Below are 22,379 nucleotides of genomic sequence, written 5' to 3' on the forward strand. Positions count from 1 at the left end.
AACACTTTCAGGAAAACATTATCTCAAGAAACAGAGTATTATGTGCAGTTAGTAATTAGGAAACACACTCTTCAAGTCAAGGGTGGCTAATCACTTCAAAGCTGACTCTTCATTGATATAATTGGTGACAAGTTAGGGGATTTACAGGGCTATGTCTGGATTAATGCTTCACCTATTACCTCCTTACTGAAGTAATTACACAGGGGAATGCTGTTTACATTAAGTGTACTTCCCAGTGGACCATGCCATCTTCACTCCTGCCTGCATCGAACAAGTGTTAACTACTAAAATACATGGCATGTTGCCTCTGTGCATCTGCTTGTATATTTGTGTGTGTGTTTGTGTGTGTGTGTGTGTTGTGTGTGCTTGTGTGTGTTTGTGTGTGTGTAATTATTTTTCACTGAAGTGGTTATGTTTAAGTATGATACAAATATCATGCTTTATATTTTTTTTTAACTCAGTATTTATGGAAACAGAAGGTTAAAGTAACATTCTAATTAAGTGAAAATGCAAGTTTTAATGTAACATTTACATGAAAAAAATTAATCTCGCTGTAATAGTTAACTGAAGTAGCTATAACTTGCGCACTCGCTTTGTGCAGTAATATCCGTAATGATGTAATTTCAGATGTCATCAGTGATGTAAATAATGTCATAAAGCAAGTCACGAATTATGTCATATAAAAGATCATAAGCAGTGGATGGCAAGAGTGCAAGCTATAGTTTCTTTATATATATTAGACATTTGTGGTTGCCACTATGCATTTATAATCAGTTTCCAATGGAAGAGTATTTTTTATTTTACTAATTACTTTGGTATTGTTTGGCTAATTTTCATAAAACATTCAGAAAAAAAAGTTCATCAACCTCAGTTCCTTGCTGGAAATGTTTGGTGTGATCTGTTAAGTTGGGTCTGAGAAAAGGGGGGGTCTCCAAATAGCTTTTGCCCCTTGCAACTTCTATTGGGATTTTTTGATGGGCACTGCAGCCAAAATGGTAGAACAGAATTGCCCCAAATTTGGCTGAAAACTTGATCTGTACCCAGAATGCATGCTTGTGTGATTTGGTGTAAATCTGATCAGTTTTTTATTTAGAAATGGAGGCTCAAAATGTGTAGCTATATTGCCACAGGACCACAGTTAAAAAAAATAGTAAGTTTCATTTGGCAGAGGGCTTTTCCCTGTCAGTCTCTTCCTTCCACTGGAGCAAAACAGCCCCACAGGCGATTGTGCTCTGATTGGCCGGCCATAAGAGTCTCAGACAATCCAAACCAAACAATACTATGGCCTGAGCTACTTTTTCTCACCTAGCTCCTACACTCAATCCATTCCAAATAAAATAAAACATTGCACCAAACACATTGCTGTACATGGAGTGGAATTTGAATGGGTTAAGTTACCAGAGAGAGAGGGGATACATTGGTTGAAACATTAGCCCACATTATTTTTAATTTGGATTATTGTTTTTTTTTTTTGCGCAGCAGATTAGCAGCTTCTCTATTTAGCAGGTGTTGCTGCTATTGACCTCCCAGATTATGAATGCAGGAGTGCGACACGCTGGGTCAATGCTATCAAGGACTCTAACTCCTGTGATGCAACATATTCAGAGGCCCACCTGGGCAGGATATATATTGAGGGGTTATATGAGCTGGAGTAATTACGAAACAAACATGGCCATGCATGCTGCCCCTGAAGGAGATTTTACTCTGAAACGTATCCGGCTAGGCATGCGATCATTAATTTATCTGTCTTTGACCCAAGTTGTTCCTGTGCTTTTGAAAGACTTGTTGGGAGTGCATTCTATAAAAGGCAACTTGTGAGACTGAATGTGTGTATATATATATATATATATATATATATATATATATATATATATATATATATATATATATATATATATATATTCACTGAAAAAACCATAGGTTATAGACCATATATAGTTAGGGATTAGCATTTAAAAAACCTTATTTTACTCGCACAAAACCATTGAAATTCCATATATAGTTAGATGCACTAACTATATATCGCGGACCCGCAATCCACTGCTAATGATGTCACATATTACATCATTCATGACATGGTCAGTGACATCACTGATGACATCACTGATGACATCTCAAATGACATCACTGATGACATCACTGATGACAACACCCAGTGACTGTATGTTTCTGTAAAGTTAAAATATGTCTTACATATTGAAGAATGAGTGGATGTATAAGTGTCTGGATGAAGGATTTAGTAGGTGCATGACTGACTGTATGAGAGAATGATTAAATGTGTCTCACTGAGTGCATGGGTTAGTGATTAAAGTGTCTTAATTTGGCAATCATTATTTATGTTCTTCTGTAAACTGCTGCATGTTTAAATCAGTAGCTATATCATTAACTATATGGGTTATTGAATGGTTGCCCAAGTCTTTGTATGGGAGACTGAGTATGTGTGTGGGTGGCTGGGAGGTGTATAACTCTGTGCATAGATGTGTGAGCAGTTGATTCCCTAGGTGTATGGGTTCAAAAGTGCATGTAGAAACAACTGTATGGACAGTTGACTGTGTGCATGAGTATATTGGTGAGTGAATGGATATCTCAGTTCTACATGTTAAAGTAAGTACATATGTAAAACACACTCCATGTGAGAGTTGACATATATAAATAACTGAACATAAGAGCCAGTGAATGTGAGAGTGGCTGTATGAATCATTGTGAACTTGTATCAAGGATTGTATAAGAGAGTAAATATGTGTTAGTATATGTTTGAATAAGTAAGGTGTGTATAAGTGTATAGTTGAGGAAATGGAGGTGGGATTGATTCTTTGCATGACTGACTAGGTGTGTGGGTAACTCCATGGATGTGTGACAGTCTGTGAGTGCCTGTTTACACAGAGTGTATCTAAGGTTATATTAGAGTCTGAAGATGTATTATCACATAAATGATATCATCAGTGATTTAATCAGTAATGTCAAATGAGATGTCAGTGATGTCATCAGTGATGTCATTTGAGATGTCATCAGTGATGTCATCAGTGATGTCATTTGAGATGTCATCAGTGATGTCATCAGTGATGTCACTGACCATGTCATGAATGATGTAATATGTGACATCATTAGCAGTGGATTGCGGGTCCGCGATATATAGTTAGTGCATCTAACTATATATGGAATTTCAATGGTTTTGTGCGAGTAAAATAAGGTTTTTTAAATGCTAATCCCTAACTATATATGGTCTATAACCTATGGTTTTTTCAGTGAATTTTCAAGGTTTTGTAAATGCAAATTCCTAACTATATATGGTCTATAACCTATGGTTTTTTCTGTGAATTTCATTGGTTTTTTAAAAGCTAATATCTATAGCTGTAAAATATATTCTTTATTAAGTGACGTATCACGTAGCCCGTGAGACGCCTCATGATGCATCGCATAACCGTGACGTATCGTCTCTGCAGCGCAAACCAAACCCAAAACGTAAGCGCGCCAGAACACGCTTAAAGATATATATATATATTTTTTTAACCTTAATTAGACAAAATCCACACGTGCACATATCATAAACGTTCAAAAAACACAATATGTCGGACTCCCGTTACGCTGCCGGTTAGCTGCCCGGTTAACGTACCAGGAAGCACCTTTACCGCGAAAAATCACAATTTTTTTTTTCACCCCCCAGGGAACTTTAATAGCCCCCTCATCAATCCTAGGGGTTCAGGAGGGGTTTGCCTTACCCCTTTCATTCATTTACACCTTTTTTTTTTTCCACCTCTTGTCTCTCGATCCCACAGAGAGACAAGATGGCGGCCACTCCAGACTGTTTACAATGATAACAGCCAATCAGCTTCTCCTCAGACTCCCGTTACACTGCCGGTTAGCTGCCCGGTTAGCTGCCCGGTTCGCGTACCAAGACGCGTCTCTACGGCGAAAAAAACGGATTTTTTTTTTTTTTTTTTGGGGCCCAGCGTGGCTCTATAATATCCCCTCATCAATCCTAGGGGGTCAGAAGGGGTCTACCTTGCCCCTTTCCTTCATTTCCCCCTTTGTTTTGGCCTCCTCTTGTCTCTCGATCCTACCGAGAGACAAGATGGCGGCCGCTCCGGACTGTTTACAATGTTGACAGCCAATCAGCTACTCGTCAGACTCCCGTTACACTGCCAGTTAGCTTCCCGGTTAGCTGCCCGGTTCGCGTACCAAGACGGGTCTCTACGGCGAAAAAATCGGAATTTTTTTTTTTTTTTTTTTGGGCCCAGCGTGACTCTATAATGTCCCCTCATCAATCCTAGGGGATCAGAAGGGGTCTACCTTGCCCCCTTTCCTTCATTTCCCCCTTTGTTTTGGCCTCCTCTTGTCTCTCGATCCTACCGAGAGACAAGATGGCGGCCGCGCCGGACTGTTTAGAATGTTGACAGACACCGGAGAGCCAATCAGCTTCGCTTCGCAAAGTTCCGATACGCGAAAAGTAAGCGGACCGGAGCGCAGCCCGGAGCGCTGTTACAGATATATATCTTGTTTTAAACGTTAATTTCTCAAAATTCACTGAAGCACATATATTGAGACCTAGCAAAGGCACATCGGGCTAACAGTCCCTACAATTTTGCCAAGTTTCGTGGAAATCCATTCAGCCGTTCGGGCTAAAAGTGAGTCCAACCGCCCTATGGAAATTAACATGGGAAAAACGCGTTTTGGGACCCCCCTTTTTTCTCGGCCCCCCCTTGACGAACCCCCCCCAAATTTCCAGGAGCTGCTCAGACACAAAATGTGCCATTTTCCTGAAAATTTCAGCCAATTCCGTCCACAAACGCCAAAGTTATTAGACATAGAATTTTCAGAAATCCCATAGGGAAAAAATCCTAACTATATATACCTACTGGCTTTCGCCAGTAGGTAATATATATATATATATATATATATATATATATATATATATATATATATATATATATATATATATATATATATATATATATATATATATATATATATATATATATATATATATATATATATATATATATATATATATATATATATATATATATATATATATATATATATATATATATAATTTTTTTTTTTTTTTTTTTCATATTCAGTACCTTTAAGGAGCAAGCTACACAAAAATTAATGCACATTTACATTTTGTTGTCTCTTTATTGTGCAAAGGCTACTCTGAGGCAGTGGTCTAGTAGACTTGTTTTCTTGCAAACAGCACACGCCCAGTGCAAACAATAACAGAATCAGTGTGCACATTAAGGATAGTTTGGAAAAAACACAAGGGTTTATTTTTTATGTTTTCGCCTTGACAACTTTTCAGAAGACTGCAGTGTATAGTAACACACAGTGACATAACTTAACAATAGACTGGATCTAAAGGCCACTGGAAAGATGAGGGTGGCTACCAAGGATGGTTATGAAAAGACCACCAAATGCTGAGGGATATGGCATCAATAACTCCTTCACGATGTACCGTGCTCCCATCATTCTAACAAGTGCCCACCTATTGCCCTCAATCTCAAATCCTGTGTGCAGACTGCAGTGTGAATTGAGTGTTTGCATTAAGTTGTGGGGCTTGGAGGCAAGCTTTTGGCCAAAACTAGTCTAACAAAGAGAAGATTTTTGCCACAGGAAGAGCTCATGAGGCCGCCATATCTATTTTATTGGAAGAGTGTGAAGAGATGTTGCATCCCTTGTTTTCCTGCTCAGTGATTGGTCCTTCTGATCTGACGTCACCCAACATTACACCAAGGCTGCCAGATCATCACAGAACTCTTAGGTGCTAGTTTTGAAATGTGGCAGTCCGAGGGGTCACAGGTAGGAAAAACATCCATGTCTTTTCTGCACAGTTGATGGTGGTGCCAGTCTTAGTTGGGCCAATGCTGCTGCCACACTGATCACACATTTAATTTAATTTAAGAGTTTTTTTATAGCGCTGGCTAGACCCGAATCAACAATGTAACAGAAAAAGATCAACAACTACACAATACATAAAAAAAAGATATATATATATATATAGGCTATACAATTAGGAGAGGAGCGAAAAGTAGTGGAGGGGGCAGGTGAGGTGAGAAAGGGAGGATAAGGGAAGAGACAACATGGAGAGACAAAAGGAAGTTTGTCTAAAGACCGACTGAGTAGGTGAAGACCAAGGAGGGAATCCACGGCCCATCTCCCCTATAGCTAAACCAGGTAGCTCCATCGGGCATCAGACAAAATAGTTCAGTCTCAATACATTGAGAGAGGAGAGTAGGAGAGACATAAATAGAGGGGGGATGCGGGAAGAGACGACAGGAGAGACGAAAGGAAGTCTGTCTAAAGACCGACTGGGTAGGTGACATCCAAGGAGGGAATCCCCGGCCTGTCTCCCCTATAGCTAAACCAGGTAGCTTCATCGGGCATCAGACAAAATAGCTAGATCTCAATTGATGAGGGAAAATTCAAAGATAAACAGGGTGGGGACTAAGGGCCAGGACAGGAGAGGGCAAAGGTCAGTAGCAGGAAGGTGGAGAAGCCCTGGCAGACCCGGAGGTATCAGAGCGCTATACATAACGAGGTACAGTTGCTTCAAGAATGTTGTTACATAATTACAACAGTTTCAGGAACAAAAATGAAGGAGAAATAGGAGTTATTTAAAGGCATGGGTTAGGTGTGGGGAGAGGAAATGGAGGCAGGGGAGAGAGAAATTAGGGGAAGTGAGGAGTGAGGGAGGAAAGAGGAGAGGGAGGGGTTGGGAAACGCAAGGGCGACTAGAGAAGAGACAGTCAAAAGAATGGATGAGTAGGAGTCGGTCCAGAAGGGGGACCAGAGCCAAGCTCCTCAAAAGCTACATAGGGTAACTCCATTGGCCAAGTTCAAGTTCAGTAATTTGTATAGCGCACTACTCACCCAGAGGGTCTCAAGGCGCTTGGGGGAGGGGGGTATTTTATTTATCAAATATCCAAGTTTTTAGTTGCTTTCTGAAGGAGAGGTGGTTCTGGGTAAGGCGGAGGTGGGTGGGGAGAGAGTTCCAGGTTTTGGCCGCTAAGTAGGAGAGGGATCTCCCCCCCCCCCCATGGTGGAACTATGGAAGTGCGGAATTGCGGCGAGGGCTTGATTGGACGATCGAAGTTGGCGGGTGGGGGTGTAAAAGGACAGGCGCGTGTTGAGGCATTCGGGTCTTAGATCGTAGAGGGCTTTGTGTGCGTGGGTGAGGAGACAGAACGTTATTCTCTTGTTGATGGGGAGCAGGTCTTTCAGGTGGTCGGAAATGTGATCTTGGCGGGGGATGTCTAGTATGAGTCTGGCTGAGGCGTTTTGGATGCGTTGGAGTTTTTTCTGTAGTTTGGCTGTAGTTCCGGCGTACAGGGTGTTTCCGTAATCCAGTCGGCTTGTGACTAGTGCGTGGGTGACCGTTTTTCTTGTTTCGGTGGGGATCCAACGGAAGATTTTTTTGAGCATGCGTAGGATGTTGAAGCATGATGAGACGGCGTTGACTTGTCTGGTCAACGACGGGGAGGAGTCCAGGATGAAGCCCAGGTTACGTGCGTGGTCCGTAGGTGTGGGTGCGGTTCCCAGGGCCAGTGGCCACCATGAGTCGTCCCAGGCAGAGGGGGATGATCCTAAGATGAGGACTTCCTTTTTGTCCGAGTTCAGTTTTAGACAGCTGTTCTTCATCCACTCGGCTACTTCTTTCATCCCTTCGTGTAGGTTGGTCTTGGCGGTGTTTGGGTCTTTGGTGAGGGAGAGGATCAGCTGGGTGTCGTCTGCGTAGGAGATGATTTTGAGGTTGTGTTGGTGAGCGATGGATGCGAGGGGACTCATGTATACGTTGAAGAGGGTGGGACTGAGTGATGATCCTTGTGGTACGCCGCAGATGACTTCGGTGGCCTCTGATCTAAAAGGGGGGAGGCGGACTCTCTGGGTTCTTCCGGCGAGGAACGAGATGATCCAGTCCAGTGCTTTTCCTTGTATTCCGACGTTGTATGAGGGTGCTATGACAGACTGTGTCGAAGGCTGCGGAGAGGTCAAGTAGGATGAGGGCAACTGTTTCTCCGTTGTCCAGTAGTGTTCGAATGTCGTCTTTTGCTGCGATGAGGGCGGTTTCGGTGCTGTGTTTGGCTCGAAAGCTGTTCTGTGAGGGATCGAGGGATTTGTTGGATTCGAGGAAGGCAGGGAGCTGACTGTTGACGGCTTTCTCAATGACTTTGGCAGGGAATGGGAGGAGCGAGATGGGGCGGTAATTATTAAGTTCGGTGGGGTCTGCTGTGGGTTTCTTCAGAAGGGTGCTGAGTTCGGCATGTTTCCAGCTTTCCGGGAAGGTCGCGGAGTTGAAGGAGCAGTTGATGATGTCTCGGAGATAGGGTGCGATAATGGAGTCTGCTTTGTTGAAAATGTGGTGGGGACATGGGTCGGTTGGTTGCTCGGTCGACCGAAGTACAACAAAGGGTAGAGATAACAGCCTAGATGGATCATCAAAATTACAGGGAGGCGCCCTATCACGATGCAAGGTGAATTGGTTCCCAGCCATAATGGGAACATTGCTAAACATCCAATTATGTGAGATTCCCTAAACACTGTGGACTCGGAGGGCTACCTGAGACTCCAGGGCAGAAATGCAGGATCCCTCCCCAACAGTGCTTTGGCAAGGGGTACATTTAAAGAAGGCCAGTTAAGGCCTTTACCAATTTCATGTGAATCCCAAGCACTGTGGACTCTCTGAGGGGAATCTGAGACTCCGGGGCAAGAATGCTGGATCCCTCCCCAACAAGGGGAGAGGGAGCGCTTTCGCAAGGGGCACAATTAAAGGAGGACACAAGGCGCCTATATCCCTAGAGCAGCTAACCTTGAAGGAAGAGGGGAAATAGATCAAAAACAGTACACCGACAAGGTCTAAAATGAAGGGGCTAGCAGAGAAAGAGCGTTGGCAGAGAAGGAAAGACGTGGATACATTGGGGAAAAATGAATGCGGATGGAAAGGGAGGATGTGGACCTGTGGGGAGCGATTCAGCTGCCATAGAAAGGGCAGGCAGGTATAAGCAGGCTCAACAGGGAACTGGCAAATACCCGGAGGAGTCGGTGTGCAAGTAAGGGTAATGGTAAGAGACAAAATTAACAGAGAGTAAAGAAAAGAAGTAGTGCAGTACAATACGAACCATAGAATTAGAACATTAAGTCATGCAAATAATCAGGGGGGGACATAACATGAGAAAACAGAGGTATCAATAACAATTTTAAAACAATGTGAGCATCCATCTAAAGGAGAGAAGAACACCAATAATAGTTTGTGAGGGGGTCAGTGGGACTGGCAGTAGGGACCAAGTCGCAAGATGGCGGAGGTCGACCGGAGTGACCATTGGAGGTGACCCAAAATGGTGGGGGGGGGGGGCAATGTGGCTCAAAAGTCCAGAGGGATAGCTTCTTCATACCTCCGGATAAAATCTCCATGTTGATCCACGCGTTGGAGGAAGGCAAACCAGGAGGGATGGCAGTGGGAAAACGCATCAGTGGCGATCTCCAGAGGCAGTAGAGGTTTTGAGGGGTGGGGGGAGTAAAGACTCTAGTGCTCAGTGCCAAGGGGAGGGGCACCACAGAATTGTATAGAAGATATACATGGAGAGCTTGGTGAGCACCAATGAACTGTGAAACGCTTGAAATCGAATTCCACTGCAGTCTCCATCGTTAATTTTGCATAAGTGGTCAATCCACAGGAAGCGTCTTTCAGGTGCGATGGAGGACCAGCTACTGGGGATTACAGGTGAGCAGGTTCATAAATTGGTGATAAGCAAACACGCTGGTCCCAAGCCATGCTCCTATTTAAATGCCCACGGTAGCTGCCTCCATCTGTATTCAAGTACTCCTGGAAAAGAAATGCAGATGGGCATAGGTATCAAATTCCCAAATTATAAAAGAGGAGGCATGTTGTGCATCAACTAAAGTCTCTCTGCTAACAGGAGAGTATTTCCTTTGCCAATTCTATTCATTGAAAGTCTTGGACCAAATACCTGAGATTTGAATGAAAGGTGAAGGAACCTGGGGATCTTTCAGACCCCGGTATACCCTGATGCAATCAGCTACTCCGTGAAGGGGCGACATGATGCTGGCAGCTTTTAGTGCCAGGAGTAAAGTCTGCCATGCATTTGTGCACTTATGCAGTGTTGATGCCTCCTCTTCACATAAGTAGGGACAGGACTGTTTCCTGTAGTAGGAGAAGGAACAGCCCGAGCTCTTTGGTATTATCGGCATGATGTGCTTTTCCTAAAAGAACCCCTGAGGACCTTGCCAACTGATCCAAAAGATAAATAAAATGTGCTATTTCTCTGCTGTGAGATTTCATTGAGCTACAATAAATCCTCAGAAGTGCCAAAATAGGTAGTCATAGCTTGTGAAATTCGCCACCAGCATTCATTTAATTTCCCCGGATTTTATGTGACTGCTGGAAATATGGTCCCCAAAATGTGGATATATCGTTTCCACTACACATCAGCCCTGAAGAAGTCTAAGCATAATATGCTATTAGACGAAACACGTATTAGCTGAAAGTATAGTTTGTACAACTGCTGTTCCTGTTGGATGTGCATGAACTTTCTCTTTGACGTGAATTAATGAACTGGATTAAAGTGGCCTAAAAATAAAAAACGCTTGGATTGGACGTCTGACTCTGTTTGAACTTTGAGTGCTCAGAACTTTAGTTTTTAGTGTTGCCAAAATAACATCGCAAAAAACAGTATTCCCATGAAGCAAATGAAGGAAGCCCTGGAAGGAGGGTAGCTGCCAGTGAGAGTGAAGAAGACCCCTTGCCTAATAGTCGCGGTCGCGTGCCTGTGGGAAGAGACGTTGGAAGGATAGGAGAGTTGTCAGTGGGGTTGATTTATTGAAAGTGGGCTTTAACTGTGGAGTGGGGGGGGGGGGAGAGACCTGTGAGAGCAAGAGGAGCCATGGATGTCGGGCGAAGAGGCTTTGGGGAGAAATTGGGCTGTGTCTCTAGGAAGAGCAGACCAGTTAATCTTTGTTTTTATGAAGAGATGGGATCCGCCATCCAAACCAAAGGAAGATGTATTTGCACGATAAATGGACCAGGAGGAGGAGGGCAATGGGCTTGAGGGTGGGGTGCAGTGAGGCACCGGAGGGGTTAAAGCACTTTTTGGTCAAAGGGGCATAGAGAGGAAAGTCAGCCATTCACTTCCATGCAGAGGCATGTAGCAATGCCCATGGATAGTGACAAGCTGCCTGAATATCAGAGCGGCCACATGCAGTCCTTTCAAACCAGGAAGGGCTTCAAGTTCGCTAACGAGCCCTGGCGCTGCGGAGATGGTGAGTTGTATAGCACAGTCCTGGGCCCTGAACAATGATTGAATAAGAGGCCATGGCAATGTGGATTCAATTCTTAGAACCAGAGCAGGCATGTCGGGCTAGGCTGAAGTTGGATTTTGGGATGTAAGAAGAACGAAAGTGCATTAGGAGACTGAATTTTCTAAAAGAAGCAGAGAACAAGAGGTGGTGGTGGTGGAGAAGTACGTTTCTGGAAACTAAGGCGATGACTGAAGGCGTGATTGATAACTATGGGTGCAGAATTAGAAGGGGTGGAGGGACAAGTACAGGACATTTAAAAGGATCGAAAATGGAAGCAGCCTGGAGAGGTGCACAAAAGTAAAGGCCATTTGAGGTCAAAGTAAATCGACAACGAATATACGAATAATATGGGTTTTCATCTCAAGCCAACTGTCGGGTGTGTACCTTGGCTTTCATAACCCTTCTCTCTCTGGTGTCCAATTACTTTCTGGCCCTTTCAGTTGCATATTTAACAGTTCCCCTGTTACAGTATAGCTACACTTTTTACTAACCCCGAGGCTCATGCTCCAGTGCATTTAGGGGCATTGTAAGTACTCCCTTGGGTATACATTTTTCACATTTTGCTTTTATGAGAGTCCTATTATAGATTTTGCTCTGTAACTCATCGGGAGAGTGACAATAAGTGGCCATGTAGCATAATTCGTCCGCATCACACCCGTTTATATAGGTCTCTGCAAGGAAACACTTAGACATCAACTATTTATGTATTGTTTTTCGTAGCGCCATTTCCAACACGTCCAGGTTTCAGAGCGCTGTATATTGCATTGTGATACAAAAGTAAACGTGTATTCAATCAATCAACCATTTGTAGAGCGTGCTACATACCCGTGAGGGTCTCGAGGCGCGGAGGAGGGGAGGGGGCCTCTACTGATCGAACATCCAGGTCTTGAGAAGTCTCCTGAAGGTCAGCAGGTCTTGGGTCTGTCGTAGGCTCAGCGGGAGGGTGTTTCAGGTCTTGGCGAGGTGGGAGAAGGATCTCCCCCCAGTGGTTGTTCTTTGGTGGCGAGTGCGAGGTCGGCGGAGTGGAGCTGGCAGTTAAGGATGTAGAAGGAAAGTAGTCTGTTGAGGTAGGCTGGGCCGGTCTCGTGGAGTGCCTTGTGTGCATGGATGAGGAGCTTGAAGGATATCCTCTTGTTGATGGGCAGTCAGTGCAGGTTTCTACGGTGGGGGGTGATGTGGCTTTAGCATGGAACATCGAGGATCAGTCACGCCGAGGCGTTTTAGATGCTTTGCAGTAGTTTGATGAGCTTGTTCGGGGCTCCTGCGTAGAGGGCGTTTCCATAGTAGAGTCTGCTGCTGACGAGGGCCTGAGTGACTGTTCTTCTTGTATCTATCGAGATCCACCTGTAGATCTTGCGGAGCATGCGGAGGGTGTTGAAGCAGGAGGAGGAGACTGCGTTGACTTGCTTGGTCATGGAGAGCGTTGAGTTGAGGATGATTTTCAGGTTGCGTGTGTGGTCGGTGTGTGTCGGGGCTGCCCCCAGTGCCGTCTGCCACGAGGAGTCGTCCCAGGCTGATGGGTTGGAGCCGAGGATGAGGACCTCCATTTTGTCAGAGTTCAGCTTCAGTCGGCTGATCTTCATCCAGTCGGCGACGGTCTTCATTCCTTCATGGAGGTTGGCTTTGGCGGTGATGGGGTCCTTGGTGAGGGAAAGGATCAGTTGAGTGTCGTCGGCGTAGGAGATTATGTTGAGGTTGTGTTGTCGGGTGACGTGTGCGAGCGGGGCCATGTAAATGTTGAATATTGTCTGGCTGAGGGAGGATCCCTGGGGTACGCCGCAGGTGATCTGAGGCTTTGGAATGGAAAGGGGGAGGCAGACGCTCTGGGTTCTGCCAGAGAGGAAGGAGGTGGTCCATTCCAGGGCTTTGTCTTGGATCCCTATGACGTGGAGGCGTGCCCGTAGTGTGCGGTGGCAGACGGAGTCGAAGGCGGCGGAGAGGTCCAGGAGGATGAGGCCTGCGGTCTCACCGTTGTCCAGCATGGTCCTGATGTAGTCAGTGGCGGCGATGAGTGTGGTTTTGGTGCTGTGGTTGCTGCGGAACCCTGACTGGAAAGGGTCCAGGATTCTGTTTTCTTCGAGGTATCTGGTTAGCTGTCTGGTGACGATCTTATCGAGGATCTTGGCTGGGAACGGGAGCAGAGAGATGGGCCGAAAGTTCTTGAGGTCTCTTGGGTCTGCCTTGGGTTTTTTTAATAGGGTGTTGATTTCGGCATGTGTCCAGCTCTCTGGGAAGGTCGCGGTCTCTCTCTCTCTCTCTCTCTCTCTCTCTCTTTAGAGAGAGAGAGAGAGAGAGAGAGAGAGAGAGAGATATGGATGAGTTGCGCATGTGGGGTGCAATGAACCTGCTTGTTTTGTTGAAGATGTGGTGCGTGAATGGGCCCAACGGGGAGCCGGAGTGAACTGCGTTCATGGTCTTGATGGTGTCATCGATGCTCACGCTGGCCCAGGCTAGCAGGGGGTCGTGGTCGATGGTGTACATAGGGTCTGTTGTGTTGCTGTCTGTTGGGGCTGTCTGGGTGATGAAGCTTTCATGGATGTCTGCTATCTTGCGGTGGAAAAAAGTGGCGAGGGAGTCGCACAGGGCTTGCGACGGCGGGATGTCGTTGGTGTTGGAGAGTTCTTTCATGATGTTAAAGAGCTCCTTGCTGTTGAGTGCGTTGTTGTCGAGGCGGTCTTTGCAGGATGTCCTCTTGGTAGACCTGATGAGGTGATGGTGGTTGCGGGTGGCTTCCTTGTGGGCTGGGTGTCTGTTCAGAGTCTGTTCGCTGTGCAATTTTTTTCTCTAGTTTTCGACAGGCTCGCTTGGAGGCTAGGAGTTCTGGGGTGAACCAGCTGGCCCTCTTGCTGGCGTCTCTGTGGGGGGGGTTTCTTCAGCGGGGACAGGGTGTTGGCGCAGTCATCGATCCAGCGTGTGAGGCTGTGGGCAGCATCATCTGTGTTGGAGGGTTCGGTGGGTGGGCTGAGAGCGAGGTTTGCGTGTAGTTGGTCTTCAGTGATTTTTCTCCAGTTGCGGCGAGAGATCTGTTGGGTGCGGTGGTGTGTGGTGGGTTTCTGGAAGGAGAAGTGGATGCAGCGGTGGTCGGTCCAGAGGAAGTTCGGTGGTGTGGCTGAAGGAGACGTGGGGCTAGCGGAGAAGATGGGGTCAAGCCTGTGGCCAGCGGAGTGGGTAGGTGTTGACGAGTTGCCCCAGTCGGAGGTTGGCGAGGTTATCTATCAGGGTTGTTGAGTTGCTGTCATTGTTGTTCTCAAGGTAAAAGTTCAGGTCTCCGAGGAGGATGTAGTCAGTGGAGGTCACGGTGTGCGTGCTGACTAAGTCGGCGATTGACTTGCTGAACTGGGGGCGGGGTCAGGGGGCCTGTAGACGAGGGCACCTCGTAAGGTTGAGTTTGGGTCTGTGTGGATCTGGAAATGCATGTGTTTGCCAGTGCTGAGAGTGTCCTCTGTGCTGGTCGAGACCCTGATGCTGTTCTTGTGGAAGATAGCGATTCCTCCTCCGACTCCGTTGTTGCGGTCTCTGTGGGTGACCTTGTAGCCGCTGGGATGGCTATGGCGATGTCGGGTGCGGAGGAGTCGTTCATCCTCGTCTCTGTTAGGAAGGCAACATCGAGGATGATGTGTCAAGCAGGTCCCAGAGCTCGACGGCGTGTTTGAGTGCGGAGCGGATGTTCAGTAGGATGCATCGGAGGTGGTTGAGGTCTATCTTGGTGGGTTATTTGGCTGCTCTGAGGCTGGTGTATCTGCTGTTCCAGCAGGTGAAGGGGCCATGCGTGCTTTTCGGGGCAGCCTTGAAGGTGTGGGTCCATCCAGGGTTGAGAGCATAGAGTGCGCTGGCATCGTAGCGGTGGTGGTCATTGTGGCGGGTGCAGGGGCCAGGGGTTCTGGAGCTGGGCGCGTCATGGGCCCGGACGGGCACAGACAGGCTTTCCTTAGGCTGTGCAGCGACCGCCATATATGGGGATGTGGGAGGAGCAGCTGGGAGGCGGGAGGCAGGGGCAGCGAAAGGGAAGTGAGGGGGCAAGGGGGCGGGACGCAGCGGCGGGAACGGGAGCGGCGAGGGCACCAAGGCAGCTGGGCACAATCGGGGGCAGCGAGGGGGAACAGAAGGCAAGAAAGAGCACAATCAGAGAAGCAGAAGGCAAGAAAACGAGCACAATCAGGAAAATGGGCACAATCAGGGAACAGGAGGCAAGAAAACAGGCACAAATCAGGGGCAGCGAGCAGCGATTGACCGAATTAATGTTAATATTGAGTAAGGCGATCAGGACCACAAACAAGTGCAGACATAGCAAGAGTATGAGAAATGAGGAAAAGGGACATTTAACAATGGGTTTAGATATGTAGAGCTAAACATCGGTTATTCCCTGGTTTACTGCTTTCAGAACGTCTACCGCAAAGATGCCATCGGGCGAAGGTGTGCATTCACAATTTTTAAATTAAGTTTATAGGTGACCTAAAAAAAGATGATACGAGTGATATCTGTTGCAAAAGAGAATAAAAATACACTAGATGGAATATATACCAATATATCGGTAGGTACATTTAGGACATAAATACATACAATAGTGTGGGAAACAGGATTGCCGGGCTATGGGCAGAGAGGAATTGGTGTCCATACGTGGTACCCCAGAGTTAAGTCTAGCGCCTTGAAATAAAAGGAGGTTTCTGTCTGGAATTGACATTGTGTAGCCTGACACTCGCAGCGAGGTCTACCCCAGAGAAAATGAATTCGATGAATAAACAGCAATGCAAAGGCGCCAGTCATGTTAAGAAGGAAGTACAAAGGAATTCCCAACAAATTTCTTTAAAAAAAAGAAAAGCACGGAACTATTAAAATGACAGAACCATGAATAACACCTGATGTAGGGCTCAGGGAAGCGCCCTATCTGTTACTGGGTGTTAAGTGCGCTGTTTCTCCTGTAGGACAGAAACCCGGAGTACACTTTCTCTTTTTTTAGTTTTCATAGACAACAAGAAATCAAATCACGCAGTTCACGGAGCACAATGCAAATTAATTCACGATGGCATAAATCAGCATCAAAACAGCGTAAACTAACAATTTGATCATTTTAATGTGTTGCAAAAAGACGCGGTTGATTACACCGTACAAGTGCCGCGTCAGACCATTTTAATGGGAACATTTCCCGATGCATAGCTTTAGAACATTTTATTTAAGAACGTTTTACCGTGAGCCGTAACGATCTGTGTTCAGTTAATGTTAGAGCGCCTCACAGCGGTAGTAGAGTGAATAGCATAACACTTTTTTTTATACAATAAGCTAAATTATTTTTGAGAAGTAGTCTCTGTTTTTATTTTTTACTTTTTCTCCGGGGCCACATACAAATCTTTATCCCAAAAATGTTTGAAGAGTTATCCCTATGTACACGACTCTATCCATCAGGGCTCCTCAAAGCATTCCAACCCTATAGATGCCATAGAGCCTTCTCTTTCAAAATAGGCACCCAGAATGCCCTCCTTGAAAAGCTCTCAGCTGACCCCTCATTCTTTACCAGTGAACACAGCGGCTACCTCAACATCTTACTCTTCAAAATCTTTCAAAGGCTGGCCTTAATCAGAGAGAAACTCCACTCCACCCAGGGCTCGAGTCCATGGTAACTATTTTCAGATCAAAGCAAAGCTAGCCACTTTCAGAGAAATGCCACGTTTCTTTCCTAATTCCTAAATTTACAGAAATATGCTTAATTTATCCCGGTGTAATTTTGTAACTCCGGGACACTTTAAGCAGCACATGAACCATGTTGTCTGCGTTTGTTCTGAGCAGCAATGTGCAGGCAGGGAAGGGGTTTATCAGATTTCAGCGCTGCCTCTAACAAAAGTGAAGTTAAGGGGCCATTTAGCTTCTTTATAGGAGTATGCTGGCTGGGAGCTATTGGGAGCCTCACACCTAGATGCAATGGAGGGGATACAAAGGCTGACGTCTTATCATTTCACAGGTATTTGAGAGAGAAATGCTTTTGACTTTTCAGTCCTTGTATAGAAGAGATATGTATACACTGTAAGAATGTCAGATGTGTTTGTCACCCCACTATTTACACAAATAATTTGAAAACCACTATTTTGTTTTATTTATTTTATAACACTTCTGTAGAAGACATGGACATGCCAATGCCCCCCTGCCCCACAAAATTCTAAAATCTTTTTGCCCCTCCCCCTTCCGCAGGCAGGAGGGGGCAGAAAGCCCACTCTATGCCGGGATAATGTATTTTATTGTATATAGGGTTGGGGGCTGCCCAAGATGGGTATTCTAATGCCCGCACTCCCCAAACAAAAATCTACAGTTTCTCTGCCCCAGGGGGTGGGCTGAAAGCCCACTAGGCACCATTTTTTATATACGTAGTGATGGGGGCTGCCCAACATGAGCATGCCAATACCCCCACCCCCAAAAAATTCCAACGGTCTCCCCTACCCACCCCAGAGGCAGATGGGGGCAATAGCCCCTGGCTTGCCCAGAGGGAGGGGGCAGAAAGCCTACTAGGCACTAAGGATTATTTTGTGGGACCTGTCCAAAAGGGACATGCCAATGCCCCTACCCCCCCATAAAAATTAGCCAGTCAGTCTGCCTCTCCTGGGAGGCCGATGAGGGCCATAGTCCCTAATCTGCCCTCCGGGGGGGGGGGGGGGCAGAAAATCCACTAGGCACCAGGAAGTTTGTTTTTTTTTATACATAGGGGTTGGGGCTGCCGAGAATGGGCATGCTAATGTCCCCACCGCCCACAAAGTATTTCTGCCACCCCCAGAAGGCCGAGTGGGGCAATAGCCCCTTATCTCCCCCGGGAGGCATAAAAAGCCCACCAGGCACCAGGGATATGTTTATGGGCACACCAGTGAGAAGCCCCATAGGCAAGGTTTGCGCCCTTTTTTTTAGGCACACAAGGGGTTCCAATGGGTACGAGTTTCATGTGTTCTATTCAGTTAACATTTCTAACCTTCACTTGGAGGTTCTATGCTACTAATCTCTGACGTAGGGGTTCTAATGAGCACGAGTCCAACGTGTAGCTGTTCCACGTTTCTGGTCCATTTATTCACTTGTATTTTAGGAAATTCAGTTTGTGTGTCCGTCACCAATTTGTTATGTTTCTTCAAAAAGATTATAGGAGGATGATGGGTGGGTAATATATATTTTATGTATATTTATCTTTGCATCTCCTCTACGTTTTTTATTTTTCTTGCATGTACTTATTGTACATGTTGTGTATATTTTCTATGAATTTACCTTCCATTTCTCTTGTACTTCAGTCTTAATCCTTCATTTCATTTTCTCTTGTACATTTTCTTGCATATCTCCAATGTATTTCTTCCTTGTTCGAGCTTTATTTTTCGTGGCATATTTGCTTTGGTCCCTTCACGTTTGTGTTCACTTTCTTCTTGCTTTTTCTCCACTTTTCCATTTTCTGTTTCTTGGGGTTCTCCTTCTTTGAGGTTTCCATTTTTGTTTAGTGGAAGAAGGGAAGGCATATTGTAAACTGTCTTGGATTTATCTGGTTACTTTCTCCCTAGCTGCTCAGCTAGGGAGAAAGTGATGCATGGAATGTTGATGTGAGAGCCTTGAATGGAATGTTTGGATGCCTGGATGCTTGAGTGTTTGGGTTGGAGTATGGGCTGAGCAGCAGTCAGACTGCTCCTGGTTGGGATGTAACTCCACAACTCATCTACTTGTACCTAACTCAATAAATCTATCTGAAATACATCACGGCTACCTGGAGTAAGTTCCTACACACTCCCTTGAGACTCAAAAACAAAACACAGGCTTCCATTATCCTTGCACTAAAGCCTGTAATGAAGGCCATTGTCCTCTTCATTCACTTCTCCACTTGCTGGGATGCAGTGAAACACAGCAGGCTACTATCAACTACACCTACTCTGGGCAAGTATCTCAGTTCTTCTTCACCCAAAAACTCAGCCGCTTTGTGTATGACTGACTCCAAAACTCTATCCTACACCTATAATCTCTTTCCACACTATATCACTTGACCAAACATCTTCTATAATTTCTCCTGCTAAATATTTGCTAATAAAATGCTGTTCACCTTTTTTATTATTCCATCCCCATCAGAAAGTGACCTATAGTGTCCCAACTGGATGCCACTTTCTTATGTCTTAAACAACAAAGATTTTCTAAATTGTCTATCAAGGACAACCTATAAAGCTATCTCTCCTTTAATTTCATTCCCATCTGACAACACACTTACCTCCCCTCCATCCATAAACTTTGGGCCCCATAGTGATAGCTATGTGTGTCTTTCCACCTTCATTACCTCAACCTTCTGCGCATCCTTTCTGCGAACCCTTGTATATGTGTTCGTTCTCAGAAAACAGGACTGATGAGTGAGGATATCTTTGTTGGTCTTTCACACTGGCCCTTCCTGCCTCTGGAAAGGTTTTCAGTTCGGCTTCCTACACCCTGTTCAACCTCTTAAGAATCTCCCCGTTCTCCGCCCTAAGACATTAGACAGACTAGCTTGCAGAACACAACATTCCACTACACAACAAACTCATCAACTTAATATTGGTGTTAGTCCTTGGGTTTGCCCACCTTTCTTTAGCTCAAACCATCTTTCTGTCCACCTCACCCCTTCTGTTCATGAACCCACCATCACTTAGCTCTAGCTCGCTCTCCGTCCTACCCGGTGCCGCTGGCAGTTCTCCATTGAAATGTTCTTCAGATAGAGCATCTTCCTCCCAAGGACCTTGGGAAGAGTTTGGGAGCCGGCTGTTTAAAACCCATTGTGCAGCCCTAGATTTCTGCAGAACCATATGCAGCCACGCCATCGCTCTCAAAGGACATTGGACAGTTCGGAGGGGACCACTGTTCCTACACAGCCTTTCAGATAGTCAAAGCCAAGTTAAAACTCCCATATGGAGGGAAGGATTAAAATCTCACCTTAACTGGAGGATTAAAAGGGTATGGTGCACCTCCTCCTTCAATTCACAGAACCCCCACCTATTAATTACCTATGTAAATACTTCAGTTTTGCCCCAGTAGATGATGTTTGTGTGACCTTATTGATAAACTGGTACGGAAGACCCTCCTGACCCCAGAGAAGATTATTTCTTTTCCAGCCACCACTGAGCTGCGTCACCCACATCCTTCCACTATGGTGTGTTAGGGAAGATCCTCCTCATGGGTAAAAGTGGTTCCCTTTACCCAGCTCCACTTGAGGCCCAGAAAGTTGATCTGGCTAAAAGAATGACACCTCCGCCTACCCCCTGATTCCTTTGATAGAAATTGAAAGTATATTCCGTAACATTTGGATTGGTGGGCGGACAAGAGTTTTTCCTCGGTTGGTGTAAGACTTCTATTTGAGTAACTGGGTGAGTGGTCAAAAACGTTTACGCACGATATGCCTTTCTCACACCAACCTTACAAGGGGTTCTCAAAGGGGTAAAGAATAGATTCCTTAAAATATTCTCATCTCCCTCAGCAGTAGGTATTGGAGAGACAAATAGTGTGCAGGAATCAAAAACGTCAGTATATAGGTAAAGAATGAAGCCTGCAAGACCCAGAGTTCATAGAGGGGACAATACTTGGCGGATAGCTGCCACAGAATGCATGCGAAATTATGACAAAAGGACACTGGACCGAAACAGTCTTTAGAAGGATGTGAATAACTTAACCTATTTGGCTAAAAATAGGTTTAGAGTACAAAAGACTATATGCGTTATTATTCTTTCAACTCCCGTTTTAGCTGTCAATCAACCGGCTTACTCTTACTGGTTGGCTAAAATGTGTCTGTGGGATCTGTAGAGAATCCGGACAGCACAATTTATAACTTATTTAGAGGGCCCGAATAATAGAAATGTAGACCTTCTAGAAAACGATTACATAAGTCAGTTTCATAATGATAGGAGATCAGTGACTTGGTTCTTTGCGAGAAATGCTTGGGAATATTGTCGCTATGTTCAGTAGTTGGGATCTAGATGCTGTGGGTGTGTTATGGGAGGTTCTATGTTCACTTATGTGTTGAATTATACCCCGAGATATGTGGATGCAGGTGGTGTTGTCCTTATGTCTGAGGGGAAGGATAAGTTAGGAGGCGGCTGTTGCTGAGCTGTCAGATAAGCACATCTTCAACTTTGCTGGTTTCATGAATTTAGGTTCCACTTTTTGCGTCATGGTCAAATGTGTTCACATACTTAACCTTATTTACAATCTTTAGTTTAATTATATGCTCTCCCTTGTAGTTTTTGCTCTATTTCTCGAACTTATTCTAAGGCCTTTATTTGCTTCATCTCGCTATAGCTCGGTTGTTGTCTTAGCCCTAAAACAGTGGAACGAACTCCTATTTTACATAAAGAATATATATACCCTGTGCCAGTTTTTTGAAATATGTTAAAATTGAAACTCTTTGAGCTAGCCAAGCTTGATTCAAGGTATCTGCTTTTTTCTCTAAGATATCACGGGGAAACCACTAAAAAGCACAATAATAAATAACATTAATACAAATGTGAAGCAAAATGCACAAAAATAAACACTGTGTTAGCGTGAAATGAGAAGGCAGCAGTCTGTAAATGATCTCTTAACAATAAGCACAGACGTCAGAGTGGGAGGGATATGAATACCCAAGGGAAGGCATTCCAAAGGGTAATGTTAGTAAGTTGAAAGGGCAAAATTTGGAGCAAGGGTTCTTGCGGGGGAGACCAGAAGCAGCTGAGATTAGAATGTGGGACTCCAGTAGGGATCTAGTGAGTAAATGACGTGGAAAAGAAAGAGGGGTGGGACAATTGATACACTTATGAATTGTTATGAGGAATCAGAACTTAAGACTATAGTGAAAATGCAGGCAAAAAATAAGAAGGAAAAAGGTGAGTTGAATGTTAGAACATCTACAAGAAAGCGACAAGTGACGTTTAAGAATGGTGTGGGTGGAAACAAATTAATAGTTTTATAATAGTCTGGTCTGGAAGCAAGGCTTGATGAGGGTTTTGGTAGCCTGAATCTTGACGAGAGGATGGCCTTAGTACAACCCTCTATAATAGTAGAGCGGTGCAGTTATCGGAGTGATGCAAATGTATGCATCCATGCATTTTTATTTGTCAGTGACTAGG

General features: G+C 45.1%; 1 protein-coding gene across 1 annotated transcript in view; it reads left to right on the forward strand.

The window, feature by feature from the left end:
* The window catches only part of LOC147669894 (solute carrier family 22 member 23-like), a 214,641-nt gene that overhangs the window by 187,480 nt on the left and 4,782 nt on the right, over window positions 1-22,379 (forward strand). The gene's annotated exons all lie outside the window — the stretch shown is intronic.

This window comes from Lissotriton vulgaris, unplaced genomic scaffold, assembly GCF_964263255.1.
Source record: "Lissotriton vulgaris unplaced genomic scaffold, aLisVul1.2 SCAFFOLD_1127, whole genome shotgun sequence".
In the NCBI taxonomy this organism is placed as follows: domain Eukaryota; kingdom Metazoa; phylum Chordata; class Amphibia; order Caudata; family Salamandridae; genus Lissotriton; species Lissotriton vulgaris.